This window comes from Esox lucius, chromosome 9 (assembly GCF_011004845.1).
Source record: "Esox lucius isolate fEsoLuc1 chromosome 9, fEsoLuc1.pri, whole genome shotgun sequence".
NCBI classification, from domain to species: domain Eukaryota; kingdom Metazoa; phylum Chordata; class Actinopteri; order Esociformes; family Esocidae; genus Esox; species Esox lucius.
This window is the reverse complement of record NC_047577.1, coordinates 1,316,118-1,338,019: the sequence shown is the minus strand read 5'-3', so window position 1 is coordinate 1,338,019 and position 21,902 is coordinate 1,316,118. Positions and strand designations below refer to the sequence as shown.

At 39.6% G+C, this 21,902-nt stretch overlaps 1 protein-coding gene and 1 pseudogene across 2 annotated transcripts in view; one reads left to right on the top strand and one right to left on the bottom strand.

The window, feature by feature from the left end:
- The window catches only part of LOC105009144 (glutamate receptor ionotropic, NMDA 2A), a 248,229-nt gene that overhangs the window by 92,329 nt on the left and 133,998 nt on the right, over positions 1 to 21,902 (top strand). The gene's annotated exons all lie outside the window — the stretch shown is intronic.
- On the bottom strand, positions 12,444 to 20,233 carry LOC117594838 (annotated as a pseudogene).

Genomic DNA, 21,902 nt, shown 5'->3' with positions numbered 1-21,902 from the left:
TGGAGGGAGACCGACACAGACAGTCAGCCAAACCAGGACTCGAAACTCGAAAAAGGATACTAAATCAAACACTGGCACAACTTGTGCTGTTAAATCAATCACCTCCTTGAACAATGGAGAAGGTACTGTCCTCTATCCTGACAGTTCTGGTGACATCATTAATCAGACTACCTGCAGTTGGATAAGTACAGAAAGGTTGGTTTAGGAACTGGTACATCAGGGATATGTAGATGAGGGACAGTTAGATGAGGGACATCAGCGACCAGTGCCAGCTCTAGCCTTTTGGGGGCCCTATGCAAAATTTCAGTTGGGGGCCCCTCTCCCCTATAGTAGTCAGAGGCCCTAAGCGACCGCTTTTGTTATCCCTGGAGCCGGCCCTGTTAGGGTCAAGTAGATCAGGTAGATCTGGGGACAAGTAGGTCAGGGACTGGTAGATCATGGAGAAGTAGACAAGGTACATCAGGATCAAGTAGGTCAGGGAATAGCTCCACATCAGCGGTGCTGTTGTCCATAATAATGTCCCTGCATTCCTTCCTGATGTGAATTGGGTGGTTTTAGTTTGTAATGTTGAAATTATATTTTGTTGTCTTTTTGTCAAGGCTATCACCTGATATTGAATAAATAAAGCTGAATACAAAAGACTGAATGCAGAACTGTTTTGTATTACCTCATTGACTGCAAATGCCCTCGAGTTACTCTTCAGCCAACTTCTTCAGCTCCTCCAGTTTCTTAACCTTCTCCACGTCTCCTGTCTCGTTCATCCTCACAATAAGGAAAATCAGATGTTTAGCAGAGGACAGTGAGATTTTCTCCAGTTTGATGAGACCCCGGTAAGATTCTTTCAAAAGTGAGGCCTTCTTGTTTGTGAGCTCCACCAGTTCCTTCTGAAGTCTGAGCACATTCTCTTTCTCCCCAACACCTTTCTCACTGATGTCATACTTGTGTTTCAACTCTTCTAATGTCCTGGTTACCACCCTGGTCTTGAGAACATACCTTACATTTCCCTTGACATGCTTGGTGTAGTGGCATTTATTAGTACACACAGTACAGTGGTTGTCCTCCATCACACTGCACCAGAATAGATTAATAACCCACCAGCAGTCTGGATAGTGACAGTTCTCCTCACAGACTGGACAGATGGTCGCTCCTTCATTGAAAAGAAACCAATTCCCTGATGTATTTATTGAGTTTTTATCTTTGTAAGTTTCTTTAACTTCATAAGAGAAGTTCTTGTTTTCCTCCATGTCCTCCTTATATTTCTCCAGGGCATTTTGAGTGTCCTCAAGTTCCTTTTGCTTTCCTTCAATCTCTTTGACCCGCTCCTGTAAGTTGACAACTACAGCTTCCAACCGTTTGCGTTCTCTCAGAACTTCTTTAGTCATCTTCACACTCTTTGTTTCAATCGTATTCAAAAAAGTGAAAAACCTTTCCATGGATTTTAATCCTTGATTCCAGGCCTGCTCCTGAAGGTGGTCATAATCTGGACGTTCCTGATATTCCGCATCAAAGGATTCACATTGACAGTTATTAAACACAAAATGTACAGGATGATTCTTCTCATTTTTGGCACAGGGAACCTTTGCTGCAGTAATGGCTTTTAGCGCATTCTTTGGGGGATTCCAGTCACAATGTGTCAGAAGAGCCACAATGTTATTTTCAATATCTTTCCCAAATAAAGATAGAACTGCATCAAAGCTGTATTTCTGTCTTTCACTGAGACGATTTGTAGTTGATTTCACCACTAAACCCACAGCATCAATTTGATGAATTCCTTTTTCAGACCTGAACAACTCAAGCAATTTTTCGGCAACCATGTTGTCTTTTTTTATTCCTCTGGTGTCTCCATATCCTGGAGTGTCGATAATGGTGAGAGAGTAGGGGACTCTCCTGCCTTCATATCCAAATACCTCATATACAGTGACTCCTGTAGTTTGACTTTCAGTCTGCTCTCCATTCTCCTGTTCAACAATCTCAAACCAGACGTTGTCCTTCCACTCCACCCCCATGACATAATTGACCATGGCATTAATCAGAGTGGACTTCCCTGTTTCTCCAACTATCAGAATGGTTTTGTTCACCTTCATGTAATCTCTCTTTCCAAAGGTCCAAATCTTCTGAGTTTAACTTCTTGGTCCAGACTCTCTTTCTTTGTTATTAGTTGGTATCGTGTACGGGGGTGATCTTCCTGTTTCACACTTTCCTTCTCTGTTATTAGTTGACAACGTGCAGGACGTCCTTCAGGGAGAAGTTCACTTAGAATTGTGCCTTTGGTGCCTTTCATTTCTGATGATGGGACCCTAGTCATGGGAAATCAAAGATCACATGTTATTGACCTTTTAGTTTGAATATATCAGAGGAATACAATACAATCCACGATGTATAAATTGGTGTAACTGTTACTTGTTTGTATCAAGTGTGATGTACACATCGTTTACCTCTGCTCTACAATAAAGCATCTTTTAAATAGAAATGTTTTGGTTTCGCATGTAATTTGTGTATGTTTTGAAATGTACATTCTCCACTTTAAATACTGTATACATTCATGTTACATTCATAACTTTTTCATGTATTTGTACACATATCTGTGCTAAATTGCCACCACATTGATTGATGAAGGTAACACAATTTAACAAATCACACATACCAATTTTACTTTGAAATTCAATTTGTTTGTGCAAATAAAATGAACATGAATGCAATTTCCTTATGCGGACATAGTTAGTACCACCATACAGAATGTCTAAAGTTAGAATAAGGTGCACAGAAACAGGTGCAAATGAATAGAAAGTCATTAAAGAGTAAACTGGAAGGATCTAGCCTTCCACATAGATTAGATAATTGGTCGGCTCTTGACCATATGGATATGTGATAACACATCATGACTCAAAGCAGTCACACATATAAGTGTTGATGTGATCACAGTACATGTCTATATAAATATGTAATTTAAAAGACAACTTTCTAGGGGGTATACTTTGTAACATGGTTATATACGCAGGAGAACAACATCATACAACCGACCATACTGACCTTTTAGCATCTTTTATGTCATATAAAATAGTTGTGTTGGGTGAATTTAACTTGGATCTTATGAAAGAGTTCTTTGTTGGTCTAAATTCCACCAAGCTAATTTCTAAGCCAACTCACACTGGTTTAAAAGATGATGCTAAATCTTCAATTATTCACTACATTTTAACAAATGCAGCAGATAGATTTTTATCAAGTGGTGTGTTAACCTTAGATATTAGTGACCACTGCCCTATTGTTTTAGAGATACCAGAGATCTAAACCGCACATTGTCACCAAAAGAAATTTTAGGGAACAAAGCTTTTTGCAAGACCTGGCACTAAATAGGCATAACTAAATTTTTGCAATTCCAAATGCTGAAGAGGCATTAAAGTATTTAATCTGTATTTTTAACAAAATTGTTCCAAGTATTAGGTTCAAAAATAGATCTAACATGTGATTTATTCATTTTATTTCTGAAGCTTTACAGAAACTAAATGTGGCATGACTAAAAGCTAGACAAACCGTGTCTATATATCGGACTGGCAACATTTTACATATGAGAATCCTTTGTATTATGTTCATATGAAAGGCAAAACCATCTCACTGTCCTCTGCTAAACATCTGGACTTCCTGATTGATAGGATGAAGGAGACAGGAGACGTGGAGAAGGTTAAGAAACTGGAGGAGATGAAGAAGTTGGCTGAAGAGTAACACCAGGATGGGTATTTCCAGAGAATGATGAATTACATTGAGACCATTTTAATACAAAATACTTCTGAACTCAGTCTTTTGCATTCAGCTTTATTTATTCAGGGCTGTAACACCTTGATATATTTATTGATTCATCATGGTCTCATTTGCAAGAGTGCCTCGAACACAGTAATGTAAAAATTCAACCAATATCAGGTGATAGTCTTGACAAAAAGAAAACAAAATATAATTTCAACATTACAATTTTAAACCACACAATTCACAACACAACATTGAGGAATGCAGCGACATTAAGATGGACATCATCAACATGGATGTGGAGCTGTTCTCTCTGTCATTTCCTGGATTCTGAGTCTCCTGTTTGACTTTCAACCTACTTGAAGTCATGAGCTTCTGCTCCCTGATCTACTTGTCCCTAACAGGGCCGGCTCCAGACATAAGCGGTTGCTTAGGGCCTCTGACTGCTAGGCGGCCCCCAACAGTTAGGGGAGAGGGGCCCCCAACTGAAATTTTGCATAGGGCCCCCAAAAGGTTAGTCGGCACTGGTCGCTGATGTCCCTCATCTACATGTCCCTCATCTACATATCCCTGATGTACCAGTTCCTAAACCAACCTTTCTGTACTTATCCAACTGCAGGTAGCCTGATTAATGATGTCACCAGAACTGTCAGTATAGAGGACAGTACCTTCTCTATTGTTTAGGAGATGAATGATTGATTTAACAGCACACGCGGTGCCAGTGTTTGATTTAGCATCCTAAGCTCCTGACCCCACATGACCCCTAGTGACAGGGTTCGAATCCCGGCTTGGCTGACTGTCTGTCTCCCTCCACATACAGTTCTAATGAGTTTCTCCCTCCTACTCTCATGTCCTTAAAAATATGTAGTGCTAAAGTAAAAGTATATATAATACAAAAATATACAAAACATGCCCTGAAGTTATAAATCCCATGCTGTATGTTGCTGAAATAAAACATGGCTTTTTATTATATACCTTCCTCACACATTAGAGGATGAAGACCCATTTGCTGAAACAAATGAATAAAGTAAATAAAGAATGAAACATGGCTTTGTATTATATACCTTCATCATACATTAGAGGATTTGCTTCCACTTCTCTCCAGCAGGATTCTTCAAGTGTGTGTGTGTGTGTGGGAACGTGTTTATGTGTGAATCCCTGCGTAATATGAACTAAGTTTTGAGTTTCCATATTGTAGGTAACAAGGATGATTTTATTATTACTGGGTATGTATGTGGGATGTTCCACCACTATAAATAATGTGTGTAAAGTAAACCCATTATGCACCGCTTTACCAGACCCCCACAATCAGTAGTGGCATGACCGGGACTCGAACCCACAACCATAGAGATGCAGTGAGGTAAGTGCTTAGACCACGGCACCACTTTGGAGACTTGATTAGTGCATGAAAACACCAAAACCACATGGAAACATGGAAAGAGCTGGCAATAAGGATCAGAAGTCAGGAAACAATTGATAAGCCTGAGATGGGACTTATGGGGGCTGAGAGGATGAGATCCAGAAAGGTGTCGACACGTCTGACTGCTATTGTGCATCGTCTCTCTGGCAGTTAGAAATCTGCCATTAAGGGACACACAGAAACACTGTACTCTCCATCAAATGGACATTTTCTCAAAGAGGTTGAACTGATGACAATCTGATCCACTCATTAACAAGCTCCTAAACTGTCCAAAAAGGGACATGGAGTCACATCACCAGTTACCTCGGCCACCCAATACAGAATTAACTTGTTGATTTGATGAGCAGGAAGGTCCTTTCAAAAATGGTGAGTGACATCAAGTTGGCAAAATACCTCTTTATCATTCTAGATTGCAGGTCAAATGTCAACCAGTTGTCAGGTCTGATTAGAAGTGTGTGACTGAAGGAGGGGCCACACATAAAGGAACATTTTATGGGGGTTTTGGAGGCAGAGGAGTCCAAGGGCCAACATTTGGCATCCCTGATTCTCAAAAGATTAGAGGGGCTAAAAATTCCTTTTAAGGACTGCAGAGGACCATCTTATGATAACGGGGCCAAAATTAGGCTAAAAAATAAAGTTGTCCAAACTATGAATCCAAGAGTTTTATTCGTGCCCTGCAGAGTTCACACATTGAACCTGGTTGTGGCTGATGCTGCTGAAAGTTCTGTCAGTGCCACATGTTACTTTGGCATCCTACACAAACTGTACACCTTGATCTCAGCCTCCACGCAACAATGGGCCATCCTGAAAAACCACATGGACATCACTTTGAAGATGTGGACTGAAACGAGGTGGGAGAATTGACAGAGTAAAGAGTCTAGCCACTGAGGTATCAGGCAGCAGTGGTGAGAGAAGCACTGATTGAGGTGTGGGATCAAACCAAAGACCCTGTGACAAAGACTGAAGCCCATTCCTTGATTGAGTTGGGGGATCAAACCAAAGACCCTGTGATAAAGACTGAAACCCAGTCCTTGTCAGAGGAGGTTGGATCATACTGCTTCAACATCTGTACAGTGGTCTGACATCTTGAGCCAGATCCAACATGTGACCTGATGAGCAAGCTGATGCATTCTCCCAGTATGCATTTGGATGTTACAGTCAGTCATCTCAGAAAGTCAGAGAGATGTCTAAGCAACTACAGGGAAACAGGCTAGTAGTCGGTGGGTATTTCGGACGGATTTCACTACTTGGACATTTTGGGTCCTAGATTCATTTCTGTAACAGATACAACCTATAATGATGTATCCTGATAATCACAACCCACTTGGCTACAATAAAAACACATAAAAACAGACTTCTGGATCACCATTTAGAAAACTCATCTATTGGAAAGGACAATTATTTTTTTTCGGAAAACATTTCGGGAATTTTTTTAAAGCATCATAAAGTATTGTGTCAATGGTATTCCCTCATATTTTCATGCCTTTACTGTCAAATAACACTGTATTGGGTTGAAACTAATGAAAATAATTAATAATAGAAGGTAAAAAATATAGGCACCCTAAAAAAAATGTGTTCTTCTACCTAGAAATGAAACAATATGAAATAAATAAGATTGAATGTATAACACTTCTTTTTGCCTGTAATGACGCAGAACGGCCACCAGATGGCAGCACTAGATCGCTAGTTACGTTTGTACTTATATAATTTATAAACTCAGAAAAATTACCAACTTCTTCCCAAAATCTCAAGAACACCCCCATACTAATTTGACAAAATATTATTTTTTATATCACATTTATAATACAAAAGATGTATTATGGTTCAAAACATCATGTATAGTGATGTATACCCTTGTAATCCCTATTCTCTTCTACACATTAGCCTTTCTAAGATGCATGGTCAATGTCGTTGCCTGGTGAAAAGTTCTCTTGTGGTTCCCATAGCACAACCCTAACCCTAACCCATAGCAACTCAAACTATACACAGACAACCCAGATTATAAACGGAACGCTTCAAGAAAGTGGCTACAAATAATATACCTTTGGAATCGGACGACTATGGCGATTCTATTTTTATGACTATTTAGGCAAATGAGCACTGTCCGCGGATCCGCGGATGCCGACTTAAGACTTCACTAACGTCAGCCAAGGATATTTGCGACAGTATAAATGAACCGGCCGTTCTACAACAACAAAGGCTGAGGTCCAGAAAGTGGCACTTTTCATACAAATCATTTGCTGAGCCTTTGAGTGATGCCACGCAGAAGCTGGAGGGGACAATTGTCAATGTCGTTGTTGATGCTGCAACCACAGCCCTTCAGATTGGATTTTCCACATTGGAAAATGTGGGAGAGAAGTTTAGAGTGCTGTCAACCTTCCAAAGCCACAAATGAGGAGCTAACAGAACAATGTGAGTCCCTTAGTGTGACTCCACACTATAAAGAACACTCAGACTTGGATGGCGCAGAGTTTGCACAGGAACTGAAGAACTTGCCTGACTTGCCATCGAAGACCATGACGCTGCTTGAGCGGCTGATGTTCATACACAAAAGGGACCTCTCTGAAATGTATCCACATTTGTGGAGTGCTTTCAGAATGTCTCACTCTTTCAGTGACTGTAGCTGAAGCTCATCAAATCCTACCTGAAATTCACCAGGTCACAGGAACGCCTCAGTGGCCTTGCGTTCATCAGTATTAACCTGCATGGACAGATGGTGTAGAGGTCATGGATGACAGGGATTCTCCCTCTGACACTGTCCGGTGTAGAGGTCATGGATGACAGGGAGTCTCCCTCTGACACTGTCCGGTGTAGAGGTCATGGATGACAGGGAGTCTTCCTCTGACACTGTCCGGTGTAGAGGTCATGGATGACAGGGAGTCTTCCTCTGACACTGTCCGGTGTAGAGGTCATGGATGACAGGGAGTCTTCCTCTGACACTGTCCGGTGTAGAGGTCATGGATGACAGGGAGTCTTCCTCTGACACTGTCCGGTGTAGAAGTCATGGATGACAGGGAGGCTTTGTAAATGTAAAGAGTAGCTACAAAAGAAATAATCAAGAGAAAATCAAAATTGAGATTCAATACAATAAAGAAATATTTTCTTCTAGAATTTTGGTAAACCCAGAACTGAAGTCTGGGGAAGTGTAAGAGAGATTTCCACAGCCTCAGAAAACAATAAGAAGTCTCTTCACACACCAAAATGCACAAAATGACCTGACAAAAACACTGTCTCACCAAAACTGTCCTCTAACATATACTGGCTCTGAGACATTTTTGTTTTTGTCTTCCTTCATGAGAGCACAGTCAACAATTTGTGAACAAGAAACAGGTCTGGTATCTCAAAATATCAAGGGAGTTAGATTCTGGAGACAGATTATAATGCCTCATAATGGAAGAGCTCTGCCTGAGCACAGTCGCCTACAGAGAGAACAGGGGTTAAAGGAAGAGGTCATCAGTCCCCTACAGAGAGAACAGGGGTTAAAGGAAGAGGTCATCAGTCCCCTACAGAGAGAACAGGGGTTAAAGGAAGAGGTCATCAGTCCCTTATAGAGAGAACAGGGGTTAAAGGAAGAGGTCATCAGTCCCTTATAGAGAGAACAGGGGTTAAAGGAAGAGGTCATCAGTCCCCTACAGAGAGAACAGGGGTTAAAGGAAGAGGTCATCAGTCCCCTACAGAGAGAACAGGGGTTAAAGGAAGAGGTCATCAGTCCCTTATAGAGAGAACAGGGGTTAAAGGAAGAGGTCATCAGTCCCTTATAGAGAGAACAGGGGTTAAAGGAAGAGGTCATCAGTCCCCTACAGAGAGAACAGGGGTTAAAGGAAGAGGTCATCAGTCCCTTATAGAGAGAACAGGGGTTAAAGGAAGAGGTCATCAGTTCCCTATAGAGAGAACAGGGGTTAAAGGAAGAGGTCATCAGTCCCCTACAGAGAGAACAGGGTTTAAAGGAAGAGGTCATCAGTCCCTTATAGAGAGAACAGGGGTTAAAGGAAGAGGTCATCAGTCCCTTATAGAGAGAACAGGGGTTAAAGGAAGAGGTCATCAGTCCCTTATAGAGAGAACAGGGGTTAAAGGAAGAGGTCATCAGTCCCCTACAGAGAGAACAGGGGTTAAAGGAAGAGGTCATCAGTCCCCTACAGAGAGAACAGGGGTTAAAGGAAGAGGTCATCAGTCCCTTATAGAGAGAACAGGGGTTAAAGGAAGAGGTCATCAGTCCCTTATAGAGAGAACAGGGGTTAAAGGAAGAGGTCATCAGTCCCTTATAGAGAGAACAGGGGTTAAAGGAAGAGGTCATCAGTCCCCTATAGAGAGAACAGGGGTTAAAGGAAGAGGTCATCAGTCCCCTACAGAGAGAACAGGGGTTAAAGGAAGAGGTCATCAGTCACCATTTAATGATATTCATGTTGTATCCCTACCTGTTAGGAATGGAAACAGACCAGTGACTCTGTATGAGACAGGATTACAGAGAAAATAAATCAGTAACACGCTGACCCACTTTCAGCACATCAAATGTAGTTACAGCAAAGAAAACATTGGTTTGGCAACATATGAGTTTAACAAACTGTCAACAAGCTGATGTCTAAAAACAACTGTGGGGAAAAGGTACACACATAGAAATAGAATTTGAAAGCATATGTAAGACTTGGATAAAAAAAACAGAGGCAAGTGTTAAACAGAAACAGGAAGCCCACAAACCAGAAGTTAAAATAACACTATGTGGTTTTCACTACATTATATCTTTTTTTGTTGCTTTGGTACTTTTAGTATCAACAGCAGGTTGTGGTTTTTCAAAACTCCAAACAAAACACCAAACTGATCCCACTTGTAACTCATTAAAACTTGCATTCAAAGCAACCAATTTTGCTTTCATTTGGTTTGTTACCATCGTTCACCACAAAATCATTGATTCAACAATTATGTCTGAATACACTGGTTAGTCATTAAAACATTGAGTAATTCTCTCAGTTTACTCTTTGTAACATGGAGTCATTCACTCAGTTTAGTCATTAGTATTATTTATTAAAAGCATGTGGCTTGGCACATCCTGTGACAACTGCGCCCTCTGCTGCTTCACCTCCCCCTGCAGCAGACGGGCTCCAGCGTTTGACGTCACCGGCCTTCTGACACCATCGTCCATCTCATCATGCATTTCACCTGTTTCCTGTTTAGCGCACCTGTTCCTCATCCTCATCATTCCCCACAGTATATATGTTCCCTCTGCTCCCCCTGTCTTTGTGTGTTGTTGTCTCTGACTGTAAAAAGAGCTGTGCGACGCTTCGTGTCTCGATATATATTCACTCAATAGTATTAAATAATCCTTCTACCACGCCTGCTCCTCCTTGTTCCACCCCCCGAAGCCGTGACACATCCTGTCAATACAAATTCTATTAAATATGGCAGGGGGAAGGGGCTGCTGCAGCTGATGAGGAGATTGTGTCAACATCCCACATACATACCCAGTAATAATAAAATCATCATTGTTACTTACAATATGGAAACTTAAAACTTAGTTCATATTACGCAGGGATTCACACATAAACACGTTCCCACACACACACACACACACACACCTGAAGAATCCTGCTGGGACACATACACACACCTGAAGAATCCTGCTGGGACACTCACAGACACACACACCTGAAGAATCCTGCTGGGACACACACAGACACACGCCTGAAGAATCCTGCTGGGACACACACACACACACACACACCTGAAGAATCCTGCTGGGACACTCACAGAACACACACCTGAAGAATCCTGCTGGGACACACACACACACACACACCTGAAGAATCCTGCTGGGACACTCACAGACACACACACCTGAAGAATCCTGCTGGGACACACACACACAGACACACACCTGAAGAATCCTGCTGGGACACACACAGACACACACCTGAAGAATCCTGCTGGGACACTCACAGACACACACACCTGAAGTATCCTGCTGGGACACACACACACAGACACACACCTGAAGAATCCTGCTGGGACACACACAGACACACACCTGAAGAATCCTGCTGGGGAGAAGTGGAAACCAATGGGTTTCATTGTCTAATGTAAGATGAAGGTATATAATACAAAGCCATGTTTCATTCTTTATTTACTTTATTCATTTGTTTCAGCAAATGGATTTTCATCCTCTAATGTATAAGGAAGGTATATAATATGATGCATAAAGATAATGACATTATAATTTGCACATGTAATTGTAATATTGTTTTCATTACAAACATAAGGATTTATAACACAGACCCAGGCACTTAATATTTTTGTATTATATATATATATATATATATATATATATATATATATATATACCCTTTTACTTTAGTACTACATATTTTTTTAAAGACACAAGAATATGAGGGAGAAACTAAGAAGAAGTGTATGTGGAGGGAGACAGACACAGACAGTCAGCCAAGCCGGGACTCAAAACCCGTCACTAGGGGCCAGGAGCTGAAGATGCTAAATCAAACACTGGCACAACTTGTTGTTAAATCAATCATTTCCTTGAACAATACAGGAGAAGGTACTGTCCTCTTTCCAAACAATCAGACTACCTGCAGTTGGATAAGTACAGACAGGTTGGTTTAGGAACTGGTAGATCAGGGTAAGGTACATCAGGGGATAAATAGATCAGGGACAGGTAGATCAGGTCCATCAGGGACAGGTAGATCAGGTCCATCAGGGACAGGTAGATCAGGTCCATCAGGGACAGGTAGATCAGGTCCATCAGGGACAGGTAAATCAGGTCCATCAGGGACAGGTAGATCAGGTCCATCAGGGACAGGTAGATCAGGTCCATCAGGGACAGGTAGATCAGGTCCATCAGGGACAAGTAGATCAGGTCCATCAGGGACAAGTAGATCAGGTCCATCAGGGACAGGTAGATCAGGTCCATCAGGGACAAGTAGATCAGGTCCATCAGGGACAGGTAAATCAGGTCCATCAGGGACAGGTAGATCAGGTCCATCAGGGACAGGTAGATCAGGTCCATCAGGGACAAGTAGATCAGGGAACAGCTCCACATCAACGTTGCTGTTGTCCATATTAATGTACCTGCATTCCTCACTGTTGTGTTGTGAATTGTGTGGTTTAAAACTGTAATGTTGAAATTATATTTTGTCTTCTTTTTGTCAAGGCTATCACCTGATATTGGTTGAATTCTTTGCATTACTGTGTTCAGGGCACTCTTGCAAATGAGACCACGATGAATCAATAAATATCTCAATGTGCTACAGCCCTGAATAAATAAAGCTGAATGCAAAAGACTGAATGCAGAAGTATTTTGTATTAATATGGTCTCTTAATGTAATTCATCATTCTCTGGAATTAACCATCCTGTTCTTCCTCTTCAGCCAACTTCTTCAGCTCCTCCAGTTTCTTAATCTTCTCCACGTCTCCTGTCTTGTTCATCCTATCAATCAGGAAGTCCAGATGTTTAGCAGAGGACAGTGAGATGGCCTTCAAGGCAGTTTTCTCCAGTTTGATGAGACACTGGTAGGATTCCTCCACAAGTGAGGCCTTCTTGTTTGTGAGCTCCTCCAGTCCCTTCTGAAGTTTGATGAGCACATTCTCTTTCTCCCCAGCACCTTTCTCACTTATGTCATACTTTTGTTTCAACTGTTCTAATGTCCTGGTAACCGTCCTGGTCTTGAGATTATACCTTGCATTTTCCTTGACATGCTTGGTGTAGTGGCATTTATTAGTACACACTGTACAGTGGTTGTCCTTCATCACAAGGCACCAGGCGGGATTAATAACCCACCAGCAGCCTGGATAGTGACAGTTCTCCTCACAGACTGTACAGATGGTCGCTCCTTGATTGAGAATAAACCAATTCTCTGATGTATCTACTGAGATTTTATCTTTGTAAATTTCTTTAACTTCAAATGAGAAATTCTTGTTTTCCTCCATTTCATTCTTATATTTCTCCAGGGCTTCTTGAGTGATTTTGATTTCCGTTTGCTTTCCTTCAATCTCTTTAACCCTCTCCTGTAAGTTGACAACTACAGCTTCCAACTGTTTGCGCTCTCTCAGAACTCCTTCAGTCATACCCACACTCTTTGTTTCAATCGTATTCAAAAAAGTGAAAAACCTTTCCATGGATTTTAATCCTTGATTCCAGGCCTGCTCCTGAAGGTGGTCATAATCCGAACGTTCCTGATATTCCGCATCAAAGGATTCACATTGACGGTTATTAAAGACAAAATGTACAGGATGATTCTTCTCATTTTTGGCACAGGGAACCTTTGCTGCAGTAATGGCTTTTAGCGCATTCTTTGGGGGATTCCAGTCACAATGTGTCAGAAGAGCCACAATGTTATTTTCAATATCTTTCCCAAATAAAGATACAACTCCATCAAAGATGTACTTCTGTCTTTCAGTGAGACGATTTGTAGTTGATTTCAACACTAAACCCACAGCATCAACTTGATGAATTCCTTTTTCAGACCTGAACAACTCAAGCAATTTTTCGGCGATTATGTTGTCTTCTTGGATTCCTTTGGTGTCTCCATATCCTGGAGTGTCGATAATGGTGAGAGAGTAGGGGACTCTCCTGCCTTCATATCCAAAATACCTCATATACAGTGACTCCTGTAGTTTGACTTTCAGTCTGCTCTCCATTCTCCTGTTCTTGTTCAACAATCTCAAACCAGACGTTCTCCTTCCACTCCACCCCCAGGACATAATTGACCATGGCATTAATCAGAGTGGACTTCCCTGTTCCTGTTTCTCCAACTATCAGAATGGTTTTGTTCGCCTTCATTTGATCTTTCTTTCCAAAGGTACATCTTCTGAGTTTATCTTCTTGGTCCAGACTCTCCTTCTCTGTTATTAGTTGGTATCGTGCACGGGGGTGATCTTCCTGTTCCACACTTTCCTTCTCTGTTATTAGTTGACAACGTGCAGGACGTACTTCAGGGAGAAGTTCACTTAGAATTGTGCCTTTGGTGCCTTTCATTTCTGATGATGGGACCCTAGTCATGGGAAATCAAAGATCACATGTTATTTACCTTTTAGTTTGAATATATCAGAGGAATACAATACAATCCACGATGTATAAATTGGTGTAACTGTTACTTGTTTGTATCAAGTGTGATGTACACATCGTTTACCTCTGCTCTACAATAAAGCATCTTTTAAATAGAAATGTTTTGGTTTCACATGTAATTTGTGTATGTATTGAAATGTAGATTCTCCACTTTAAATTCTGTATACATTCATGTTACATTCATAACTGTTTTACATATTTGTACACATAATATCTGTGCTAAATTGCCACCACATTGATTGATGAAGGTAACACAATTTAACAAATCACACATACCAATTTTACTTTGAAATTCAATTTGTTTGTGCAAATAAAATGAACATGAATGCAATTTCCTTATGCAGACATAGTTAGTACCACCATACAGAATGTCTAAAGTTAGAATAAGGTGCACAGAAACAGGTGCAAATGAATAGAAAGTCATTAAAGAGTAAACTGGAAGGATCTAGCCTTCCACATAGATTAGATAATTGGTCGGCTCTTGACCATATGGATATGTGATAACACATCATGACTCAAAGCAGTCATACATACAAGTGTTGATGTGATCACAGTACATGTCTATATAAATATGTTAAATAAAAGACAACTTTAGAGTTGGTTTCTTTATAGAAACAAATCATGTCTGTCTTACCTGCATACACTGGATATTGTTAAAGCTACTTTTATGTCAGTATTTGACAAAAGCGATCTCCTACATAGACATGCATCTGTATTGGTGTTGTAACCTCTGGATGTAGTTCATCATGCTGTCTTGTGCATTATTAAAGTTTAGCACACATCATTGTTTCCTGCTCTCTCTAGTCGACTGGGACTCCTTGAGCTCCAGGAGGTCCAGACACTATAATGTGTAAACTGTCCAGTTATCTTGCATCTAAATTAATTTGGAGGTCTGGCGGTTATCAAACACAAACCCAAGAGTGGTTAGTGTAGGAGATTCCTCCTTTGAATTCCATGCCCCTCACTCTCGGAGTGAACTACAGAAATGTATTAGACTGGAATTTCTGATTTTTGCAGAACATTTTGATGCAATGATAAATGGTCAAGCATTCTGTTGAATGTAATTGTTATTCATAATAGTTTTTAATCTGACTTAGTCTGACTCTTCTGTATGAATAAAGATGAATACAATAGAACAAGCTTTATCAACCAGTAAATTGTATATCTTAATATGTTATATTGCAATGTCCTTGGGTGTTCCATCGGTCCAGACTAATGCCTCTGATAGAGCACAGGGTAGAAACAGGTGAACTGATCATTCAGTAAAGACTCCCCTCTGTCTTTCCTAACTGTTTGTCTAATTAAGCCTAAAACGTAGATTTCACAGAATGTAAATACTTTATTGGAGATTCTCCGTTAAGTACTCTTTTAGTCCAGAAAGAGACTTAATCTGTTTTAGATAAAACAGCCTGGAGATTTAAACATTTGCATATTTAATAACATTTGACATAACAGAGAACTATTTGAATACTCACTTGGACGCCATTATGGTAATTTCGTTGTGTGGTCCACCCAAGATACTGTTGACAAGAGTTGGCAGGATTCAGTTCTATGAATGGAGAAAATGTAACCTAGTTTCAATCAAAAACACTTGACATTAAAAAAAGTAAAGACACCACATTACAAAAACACACACATGAAAAACATTTTTTTCCCCTAAATATGTACTTTTCAATGGATTTCAGAATGATTGTACACACAACTGTTTAATTCACACCAGCAGGAAACCATCATTGATAAATACCACTTGTATATCAGAGCTCAACCAAGGCTATTTGCAATTTGACACACCCCTAATTAACCATATATGGTCCAATCAATGGCTTTGTTGATGTAGTTGAACTCATTTTGTGATTGTGCTTTTATGGCAATGTGTGTGTCGTCTATAGCCCAGATTGTATGAGGGAAAACATTAAAGGCAAAGAAACCTCTTTTTACTTCCACTTGTTATGCCATGGTATATGGAAATTTAATGTAGCTGTTAGTTTGCTTGGTGATTCCATCCAAAATAGCGGGCATCCATCTACTTTTGGAGGGTTGAGAGATGCCAGACGGATCTGCAAGCTCGTGCCAGTTCTTCCAACGGAGCAAGATGAAACATCTCTAATTGTATGTTCTATTATCTCAGTGTCGTACAAAGGTAGGTCCACAATATTACAAACATATAACAAACAAAGCAAATTTAACAAATAAATGACATACACTTGATGTTGTTAAGCTACTTTTATGTCAGTCTTCGACAAAAGCAATCTCCTACATTTACATGCATCTGTATTGGTGTTGTAACCTCTGGATGTAGTTCATCATGCTGTCTTGTGCTTTATTAATGGTGCCAAGGTTAGCACACATCATTGTTTCCTGCTGTCTCTAGTCGACTGGGACTCCTTGAGCTCCAGGAGGTCCAGACACTATAATGTGAAAACTGTCCAGTTATCTTGCAACTAAATTAATTTAGAGGTCTGGCGGTTATCAAACACAATCCAAGAGTGGTTAGTGTAGGAGATTGCATGTTGTATTCCATAGCCAATGTTAACTTTATAAAACATGAACATCTATGACATGGGACAGTTAAGACAAGCTGTAAGAAAGATTGTAAGAAACAGTCTGTCACAGAAACAGTCTGTCACAGACTCAGGATCTTGCCTCCAGGGTGATGACCATGAACAGGCCTCTCATTTCATTAACTTTGATTAGCTGGTTTCATAAATTAATGTTAAAATAGATTATCATTATTTGGATACATTACAACCAGCAATTAATAAGGCAATGTGTGATAAATCAATGGTCAAATGGTAGGCTGAATAAAGCAACATAAATCAGGTAGACGGGGGTCCCAAACCGATAGTTTTTTCAACTTATATTTGAACAGTTTCACTCACAGACGCCAGAAAAAAGTACTTTCTGTTAAGTTTCACATTTTTTGCGCTATGATGGCGTAAACAGGGTTTTGACGCTTGATGCCTCTGTTCTGTTTCATTTACTCCCATGCATTCTGTCTTGTGTAATTTGAGCTGGATTCTGTGAGAGCAGCATATCCCACACCAGCCATATTTGTCTCAGTTTTTTCCGTCACCTATTTTGCACGGATCCAGTATCAAAAAAATGGTATCAAAAGCGATCACATTTCATAAGATTGCACAGACTTACGAGATTATTATAGTTTTAGTTTTTTATTGTCCGCTATTTGCGCTGTGGATGTGCTTCATTCACATCTATTTTGCTTCCTTCGCTGAGTCAAGCTGCTGGAGCTGCTGTCTTATAAAGAGTTGACAATACCCAGGCATGCAGATTTAACTGGAAACCGCAGTAAATTGCCTACAGAAAAGCCGCAATGAAGAAATCTCAGCTAAGATCACAAACAATCCTGTGTAGAGAATAATTCGTTTTACAGTATGCTGAACCTGTAGGAAATGGCAGCTTTTTTTCTCTGGGGACTACTAGCATTTTATTACACTGTCAGCTTCCCTAACAACATTGCCAAATCATAATCTTTGGCCTTTAGGGTACTCCCATTACATTCATATACACACCCAAATATGTAAAAGTAGGTAAACCATATTGAAATGAAAGATTTAAGTCTATGATTTGTACTGACTCACATGCATCAGAATGGTAATGGGGAAGTTCATGAAAACAGGGAAGATCATCAATTAATAATTGATCAATTAATAATTGACAGTATAAAATGCATGCATTTCTTTGTCATAATTATTAAATAGCTACAGTCAAATTAATAGGAGTAAAATACCTATTGGGCCAATTGCTAAATAGTGGACATCAACAGTACTTGCGTAACTCTGGTTCTATGAAAGAAGCTTCTCTGAAATCAATGGGACTTTTTCAAGAGGGTAATGCCATGGACCAGCAGGTATTCCTACTTGGACTGGTTCCGTTCTATGGACGTGAGTTTCAGACATGCTCCTCTATAGCATTTCTCATGTTTGAGCAGCTGAGACCTGTTATGGAAATGTCCTGAACTACTGTAACAATTATGTATGCGTGCACTGATAGGGTGGAAAATTATTAGATGCTCTGTTGTGTTAGGTGAGGAGGAAAAGTACTGGGGCAATTGTTGTACGGACATTTCTTATATGAGAAAATGTCGTTCTGTTTACGTGTTGAGACCAGTACGAATGGCAGTTTCTACAGATAATGAGACGCGGTCTTATCTTGTGCCTGACACCAGAGAGAGGAGCAAGGCTGATAAAGAGGAAGTCCCACTATGCCAAGTGGCATCAATAGATTCATATTTATTGGAATTGCTAGATAAAGTCTTAACAATTCAACATTCTCTATCCCTTATCATTCTGTTGAATACAATTCTCTGACCATTCAGGTAGGTGAGTTCTCCCAGAAACTTAACAAAGCAAATTAGACTATAAACTATCAATAAACTATTCATGAAACCAATATAATCCACTCAAGAGAACAACGTATGACATCAGTGTACAACCTCATTATAAGACAACGTATGACATCAGTGTACAACCTCATTATAAGACAACGTATGACATCAGTGTACAACTTCATTATAAGACAACGTATGACATCAGTGTACAACTTCATTATAAGACAACGTATGACATCAGTGTACAACTTCATTATAAGACAACGTATGACATCAGTGTACAACCTCAGTGCCAGACAACGTATGACATCAGTGTACAACTTAATTATAAGACAACGTATGACATCAGTGTACAACCTCATTATAAGACAACGTATGACATCAGTGTACAACTTAATTATAAGACAACGTATGACATCAGTGTAGAACTTCATTATAAGACAAAAGTGTACGATAACCAATGGGTGTGTCTGTTCTTGACTTAGGGACTATCTGACAAGTCTAATTCAGCTCCTCTCCATACCTGCCTAACCACTCCTGTTCAATCACATGCTGCTATTGGAATGTCAAAAATACACAGATGCTTCTGTAGGGTCTCCACACAGGTTCTAAGGTCATGCCGTAACCACCCTGTCTTGACCAATGGGTAGATCACTCTGTCTTACAATATGGTATCAGGAAGCATAGATTTGAATGTGTCCCTAGTTTATAAGAGTGGCAATTCCTCAATACCAGTCTTATCCTCAGTTTATCAATCCAACCCCAAATATGCCCATGTCACCCATACCTGAATCCACGGACAAACCAGGAGTTCCTAGAATACTGTACTCAATGCTCAAACACAGATATTGTGATATATGTACATTCTCACATTATTCTGACATTCCCACTGTAGATAGTGTATATCAGTCATTACACGTTTATGGTAACTGCAGTGAAATAATATAAAACAATATGGAATGTATTCATATATTTTAATAGATTACGTAACACACTGTAGATAGATATCATTCAGATAGAAGGTTATTTTGAAAGGAAGTAGACCAATTGTTGGTTATGTACAATGTAAGGAACACTACGTTTAAACCCACCCACTTTGGAAAATGTATTGATGTTTGAAAAAATAACTATACAACTAAGACCAAGCCGTTTTTCACTTATTTGGTTGTTGAAGAAAAAGTCTAGATGAGCCTTTTTACATTCGTGAAAAAAATTACTTTTTAGGATAACATTTGAACACATTCTAATATTGAGATTAAACTAGATGAATTACTTTAATCGTTTGACAGCACTAATATACATATAGACTGATATCCTTTGTGTCTAGTAGGTCTGGGTCAATGTGTGAGTTTGGTGGTATGTGCTGTTGCATAGATGTGTGTCCCTTAATACACACACAGCATAAATATGTATGTTATAAACAGTTTTTTTTTTATCCTGTTCCTTGAACATTTTTCACTGTGCTCATACATTTCTTTTTGTGCTCCTACATTTTTTCATTTAGGAACACATGTACTCCTTGGGAAAACAGTTAGCATAGAGCCCTGCAATCATTATAATACAGCAAATAATATCAACAAACAAGAATAATAAGAATAATTATAAAGCAGATACTCACATCCCAATGAACATCCAGATGTCAAGCTGACATCCATCCCCAGGTGTTCTTATTTATAGCTGACCACAATCATGGAAGGAGGAGCTGACATTCAGTGACCAATCAGAACATCCATGTACAGCTCACAGTGTGTGGAGCTGATTTCAGAAAAACATTGTGCAGTTAGATCATGTGTAGAGAATGCAGAAGTATTTCTGTGATATCACCTGACTAAATGGAGAGACTGGATGACTGGACTGGAGTTCAGACAACACAAATAACCAGAAAAGAAAACAGGCTGCACTTAAAAGGGATGAATGTTGTTGTCCCTGGCTGGTTTCGATCCACAGTTTTTTATGTGGCAGACTGTCTTTAACCAGTATGCTATTTAAACAGCGGGAATGCAACTTTGACCTCAGCCGTTACATTTGTGCTGTAATATCGTGGACAACAGAACGTTTATTAACAGAACTAAAGTGTACTCTTGTACAAACATTTCTGTACATGGCCTGCTAATAGCTATACAGCCTACCTAAAATGAAAACAATGACTCCAATCAGTTCATGGCTGATTCGTTTCTTAAGAAAACAATAACATTATAAAGGGTTCACATAATAAAATTATTCTCTTAAATATATGAGATTCATGGTACTACAAGGTGGATATTGTTGTGCGACTGTTGAAAAGTAACGCGTGGATCAATATTTCTGACAGGGGAAATGAACTGGGCTGAAACTATTAAGAATGGGGATGTTCCCAGAAGACCACAGGGCTCGAGGTCAGTCCACCTCCATGTAGTCTCCAAATGCAACTTTTATCCCAGCCATTACATTTTAGCTGAAATAACGTGGGCAACAGAATGTTAATTAACAGAACTACCGTGTACTCTTGTACAAAGATTACTGTAGATGGTCGTCCATACAATAACAGTTGAATAGCTAACCAGTATGCTATGTGAAAATTGAAAAGCATTGGCTGAATCGCAAATGAGATACTACATACTATGTACTGCCAGTACATACATCGTGGATGATGGTAAAGTATGTACTGTTTTTTAAATTATAAGCTAGTTTGCCAGTATTGGGACGGATTGGGAAATACTACCTCGTCAGAAAATTGCGTTTCCATATTAGATAATTTTGTCACGCATTAACATCAAGCAAATTTTGAATATTTAGCAAGAATCCATTAATCATTGTGTTAAACTGACTAACGTTTCTTATTTAGTTTACTTCCACCACAAATACCATCTATGAACTGTATGACTTTAGCCACTGGTCGTTTTAACAGCTTATTAGCCAGTAATAGGGTGTTAAAACGACCTACTAAGTACTTGGAATAGTCATGAAAATGTAGCAATTGCTAGTGAGACTGAAGATGAACTTTACACTGCCAAAGCCATTTCATTTCATGGCATAACAATGTAAAAAGATTTTCATTCATAAATTACATTGATACAATACCTATCAATATACAAACCCGATTCCAAAAAAGTTGGGACACTGTACAATTGTGAATAAAAACAGAATGCAATGATGTGGAAGTTTCAAATTTCTATATTTTATTCAGAATACAACATAGATGACATATCAAATGTTTAAACTGAGAACATTTATCACTTCAAGGGAAAAATAAGTTGATTTTAAATTTCATGGCATCAAAACATCTCAAAAAAGTTGGGACAAGGCCATGTTTACCACTGTGTGGCATCCCCTCTTCTTTTTATAAC